The 6201-nt window shown below is 35.8% G+C and overlaps 1 protein-coding gene across 3 annotated transcripts in view; it reads left to right on the top strand.

Moving 5' to 3' along the window:
* sptlc3 (serine palmitoyltransferase, long chain base subunit 3) overlaps nucleotides 1–2581 on the top strand; it is a 39836-nt gene extending 37255 nt beyond the window's left edge. For all 3 annotated transcript variants that reach the window (XM_015363182.2, XM_006638721.3, XM_015363183.2), the window contains exon 13: nucleotides 623–2581. The gene's annotated coding sequence lies outside the window, so the exon portion shown is untranslated. The remainder of the gene's footprint in view (nucleotides 1–622) is intronic.
* The last annotated feature ends 3620 nt before the right edge of the window (nucleotides 2582–6201 follow it).

The following is a 6201-nucleotide window of genomic DNA, read 5'->3' on the forward strand; positions in this document are numbered from 1 at the left end:
CATTTCTTATTTAGCCATTCCTCCTCATGCAGACATAACTGCTTAAAATATTGCAGTCCAAGAAGTGTTTATGTAAAATATTTTGCTTTCATGAACTTTAGCATTTTGGGTATGTATACTATGTGCCAACATTAACTTCAACTACCAATTATTGAGGATCTTAGAATTCTTAAGGTATGGGGTAATCTTTATTAATCTTGGAAGGAATTTAGACAGATAATAAACATTTCAGAATCTGTCAATTTTTTCTTGTCTTTGCATGTTTTATATTCTGTATAGATTTTTGTCTTGTGTGTTTAACGATCAAACAAACACATTATAGCAGTAGAACCAACTATAATAAGACAGAAGTAAAAACCCTGTATACTGGAATAATTTTAGTTCAGCACACCTAAAGAATTCTGCGGTTTTGAAGGTATGTTTTAGCAATACATTTAAAAAGATTGAAGGAAATCTTGATCAAAAGTTTTTACATCAATTGAAACACTGATATCCTTTAGCTACTGGCTCTTTTTGGGTGATCTGGTCTTGATATCTTTTTTCAAGAAAGACATTTTGTCATGAGGATAAAACATGATATTTATCCCATCTGATTTGCATATCTCATCTGCTTTGTTCCTAGACTCCAGTTCCACAACCGATGATTAAAGATGGAAAGAGACCTCAGCTTATAGCTACATAAATCATACTGCACTCTGCATTCTCAGTTCTGGGTGGCAAAGTATAAAACAGAATAACAAAAACATACTGAATGGATGCAGTTCGGACCTCATTAATATTTGTAGTCTCTCAAAAATGGCTTTTTCCTGACAGAAGTGTTTTACTTTATATGTGAAGAATTGTGATAACAGCAATGGTGTTTGTCCACACAACAGAGAAGAACAGGATATGAATGAAATGATACTGTAAGTGGAGCATAAAACCATTGGAATATGTCCGAATTGTGCAGCCATCTGATAAAATGCAAGAAATCAGACTGGAATGGCTTGTTTCTGTCCAACAGATGTAATTTAAAAGCCTGAAAAATCAATTAAATATTTAAATTATATAAGGTAAGACTAAAGTAAAAAATAAACACGCAAATAGGCATAAATGCATAAAAAGACAAACTATGTAATGGTATAACTGAAAATATTGGTTCAAGCAGGGAAAAAAGTACAGACATAGACATAGTGTTCATCTTCAATAATGTAAATGTTTCTGAATGGCCAGCAATATAATTTAACTTTACATCTCTAAATTTAAAATGTCCTTTTTCCAACCTTTTAATGTACAACTTCCATCTGCAAGTATGAAAAAAGAAGCTGGGGAGGTAACCATGCCAGAATACTTTTGGCATGAAAATGTTAGTTTTTCATGAGAAGTAGGAATAAAATAAGCCTGATGTTGAAGGCACAGTTGAAACACATTATTTACTTAATAACTTCCAGTTTTTTTAGCATTACCGCCATCAGTAATGACTTATTTTCTTCTTAAATATGAATAGTTTTCTAATTGCACAGTAATTTTTCCATGAGACTTTTCATTGTAAAAATATTTATTTTATCTGATGAGTATTGCATGGATAAAATACACAGTTAAGACAGCCCATTCCCACAGCTGGGGCAACTCTACATGCACTTGTACTTGTGCTGTATATTGGATTTCCCACATTACCACAGTCAAATATATCAGCATCTATCAAGTTAATACATGGCCCAGCGGATAACGAGACCCTTTTTCACACCAGTGCAGTTTTGGCACAATACTGCCAGTTGGTAAGTTACATCTGCAGCTTTGTCTTTTTTAAGCAACCATGATCTATCAAAGATGTCTTTGATCTGATACCACAATGTAGTGCCAGATCTATTACCATTTAAACTCACAGGACTGTGGTATCAACATACCCAGCAAGAGGTAGCACTCCATCTTGTCTGATCAAGAGACAAGAGGCTACTTAAATAGGAGTAACATCCTGCCCAAATGGAGAAGGTTCACAGGTTTCCATGGACTCACTTCAAAGCTGTGTTGTGTATTCTGGCTCGGTTTTGCATATTAGGGCATTTTTTTTAAATTGTTTTTTTTTCAGTAATACAAAATCTTTGAAGGACATTTTTTAACGTGTATGCTTGATCAAACCAGATATTATTTCTGCCTTTTCTGTATTTTTTTGAATTGTCATTTTTATTTTCATTTTTTGTTTTATATTGACATATACAGTATGTGACGGGCACACTGTCCAGACTTTCACTCACTGCTTGCTGGGATAGGCTCTGGCTCCCCACAACCCTATATTGGATAAAAAAAGTGGTTAGAAAATGAGTGCATGGACATTGATAAATGTGGTTTTTCAAAAAAGTTCAAACTACTAAATTCAGCTTCTATTAATTTGACTTAATTTGGTTGCACTGCTGTTGATGTCTTAAGCAGAGTAATGGTCAACCTTTGATCTTTCCTGAGCTAGTTTATATATGCCATATTACTGGAGTATATAGACAGCGCCAAGTGTGGGAGTACTTTAAAAAGTATTTGAACATTTTCTGATGTCAGAGTCTCATTGTAATAAAGAAAGGTCAGTGACAGATTAAACAGATTTCACTAATGTCATGTACATTCTCCTTTTTTTCCTCTCTCACCAAATCGATACTGATGAACAGTCAAAAAGCAGGAATTACTCACCAAATCTGCTTAAACTATTGAAATGCTGCAAAAATGAAAAGCAAAAAAACTCTGCCCATTTGAAAACCCAGTTTCAATGTTACTTGACTACATGCTCTCCTCAGAAGTACAGCAGGAAAATTAAGGTCTGTGAGTCTCCTTTAATCTCCTGCTGAGATCAGATTTGTATCAAAGCCTGAATTAGTGGATGCTGCCCCTACTGTCAACTCAGCATGTCCCAGTCACAAAGTGTCCCACAGGAAAATTATTTATTATATGTAGCAGAGCTAAAGCAGCCAGAGATTTATGTCCTAAATTTGAGATAATAATCTTGTATTTCTAATCATACTGTACACTCAAAAAGCCACCTGCATTCTCACTAACACATTTGCTTCCCATGCTTAACTTTTTGGACAGAAACGCTCTGTTTGCATCGTAAAATGTTTCTGAAAGAGAAATAAGAAGAGAGATGTCTGAATCACTGAGAATGAATTTGTACTTCATCGTATGCTTTTCAAAATAATAACATTTTCTGTTTTGGGCAGAAAGTGAAGGGTTATTATATCAACTAATTCTCTGCCTTTTATGTAACTTGGTAGCTGTTCTCAATTCATGAACTTCTGTGGCTCTGAAAAGTAAAAAGACAGATATATTTGGCAAGGTTTAAGTGGAAGTGGAATAAAGTAGCTATATTCTTTAAAGTGCAGATTCTAATAAATTCCAGGCACTAGATTTCATTCAAAGAGTAAATCACTTCACCTACCAACTCAATGTCTATTTTTTCTCTTAATTTCCCAAGGCAACTTTACAGGGAAGATATAACTTAAAGCAAGTGAAAAACACATGAGTTTTTGGAATAAGGGGGTGAAGGACTGGGGCTCTTTTCAGAAGTCCACAGGCTGTAGTCAGTTAGACCATATATAATGTCAAAGGGGGCTGTGTCTGGTTAACAGAATGTTTTAACAAATTTTCTCCAGTGTTTCAAAGAGGGTGATTCTATTGGAAACATCGAGGAAGACTATTTGTGGAAACATCTGTTTGACCAGCCTTTGCTCCTTTCAATGTGAGCAGTACAGCCACCAGAGTTTTCATTCACAACTCTTTTCATCTCTGTTATGTGTGAGCCTCAAACTGCAGACATTTATTGGAATTGTATGTTGTTGTTACCATGGCCTATGAAACTCCACTAATACTTTGAAGTTTTCCAGTAGCTGCAGAGTCATGGATTCTTGGAATTTAATGTATAATGTTTCTCTTTCACACAGATCCATCCATCCATTTTTCTGTCTGCTTGAAGGTTTTTTTCAGAGGGTGTTTTAAGACAATATCCAGGAGCTCAGGCTGATACACTTGTGCCATATTTTTTTTTAATGTATTAATGCATGTGAAACGTATGCATTGCTGAGAGTGATCTAACACAAGTACAACCAAGTACAGTATATGTCTATTCACTTTACAAATGCCGACAAATTCTTCATACATTTCAAATAAAAGCTCAAAAGCTTTAAGGCGTGTCTGACAGCTGTACCACATGCTCCCTGCCCTCCAGTTATGCCTGTTTCCTCTCACCATTGCAGTTTATGAAAGAAACATGTCCCTTTAAGAAGATCATTGCTCTTCATTGGATGTCTGTCGAGGAAATTGTCCTGGTTTTCATACTGTGGATCATACCGATGCTTCATAGCATCTTGTAAAGGTGCTCTAGTTTTACACCAGAGGCACAGTACCCATGAGTACAAGGCTCCATGAAATGCAGAACATAGGTTTTCAAACCTGAGTCAAGACTCATCCATGTGTAATTTACGAAGTACATTCTCCTCTGACATTCTTTTTAATTTATAGGGGGAAAAAACAATGCTGACACTTTTATGAGCAAAGTCTCTCCACTGCTGTAACAGGTCTTTTTAATTTCTGTCTAGATAGCAGGCACTGTCATACAAAGAGTAATAATGACTCACTGCTGACATTCAAGAACTATACAATACTGCTAAAGACATGTTGGAATTAGGGTCAGGTACATACTGTACATGGAGTCTAGTTTTCCGCAAACAAATAATTAAATTTAATTCTTTATCCATTTTTGGTTAACTTGCTTGTTTTCTGTGGAAAAAGGTAGGCTCACAAATTAACTAATCAACTGTTTCTGTTATAAAATAGTCTAAGTGACCAACGAAACAACACTTGCAGACTCGGAGGTCTTCCTAATTTTAAAGTTTACATTTTCAAGTTTCTGTTTGCTTCCGATGAATACACACCAGCACAGCAGCATCCTCAGTCCTGCTATTTTTAATAAGCAGCTTCCAAGAATACTAACAGGAAATTATATTTTGTCCATTTCTCATTCCACAGTTTCATCGGTTCATGCCTTGATTTATCAATTCCTTTATCAAGTCAAGCTTTATTGTCCCCTAGGGGAAATATGTTTTACGGTCAAGTCAAACACAACACAATGACAAATATCATCAAAAGGGAAGAGAATACAGTCGTGTTACAGGAGAAAGGAAACAAGAGACAAGGTAGTTACTTTGCATTGTTTAAGAGTGTAATTGCATTGGGAATGAAAGATTTCCTGTGTCTGTTGATACAAATGTAATGACGTTTTGTGTACCAAAATATGTTTCCATAAGCTGGCAATGTTGGCAATAGCTGAAAGTGGCAGCTGAAACACCTTTATCAATGACCATTTGTTGGCTCCACGTCTTGGGTGCTAATGGATTTCCAAATGAGGTATTTCCATCTAAAACAGCAAGCCATGCTTATTATGTAGCACCAGAATTAAATCCTTTGAAGCACATAACAAACAGCTCAAACAAAAACAAGGTGATCAAACATGGAATACCATTTGCTTGTTACACAATAAAAAAGGTGTCAAGCAGAGCCAGGTCTTGTCATGCAGCTGTCTGGGTCATAGTAAATTAAATCTACAAATGCAAACACACTTTTTTGTTACCTTACCTTTTAACTGATGGATGTCCATGTAAGTGACACTTAGCTAGACTCCAGATAGACCATTAAAATACTTCAGATCCCTAACATGTTCTTTTGTGGTTCACATTATTTTGTACCAATGACTGAATATCCTATCCACTTCATTAGGATTCGGAAGGGATTGCTTATTGTAAGGATGAAAGTGTTTAGATTTAAGATTAAGTCTTTGAAAATAGTCCTGCCTTCCCATAGCCCTGACACACTTTTTAAAGAAACTATAAAAATGTGCATAATTCTGCCGATTACTTACGAGATACTTTACGATTTACTGACAGAAAAAAAGTCTTATTTTTTAACTAAAACAATAACTCATAATAACGGGAAACGTTGTTTACCATGTGTATTGTTCGAAAGAATGATTAATGCTTATGAGGTAGCAATGCACGCATTTAACCAATGCCGCTGGAAACCAGGCTGAAAGAAGGAGTAGTGTTTATCTTGATGTCGTAACTTTGGCAATGGACAGTGACAGTCGCGAACAGGAGAGGAGGTGCAACAGGGAATTAAGGGTTAACGACAGGGGGAGGGGTAGTTGACAGCAAACCAGCAGAGAGGAGTATAAAAACATTACAGAGA

This window comes from Lepisosteus oculatus, chromosome 17 (assembly GCF_040954835.1).
Source record: "Lepisosteus oculatus isolate fLepOcu1 chromosome 17, fLepOcu1.hap2, whole genome shotgun sequence".
Classification (NCBI taxonomy): Eukaryota; Metazoa; Chordata; class Actinopteri; order Semionotiformes; family Lepisosteidae; genus Lepisosteus; species Lepisosteus oculatus.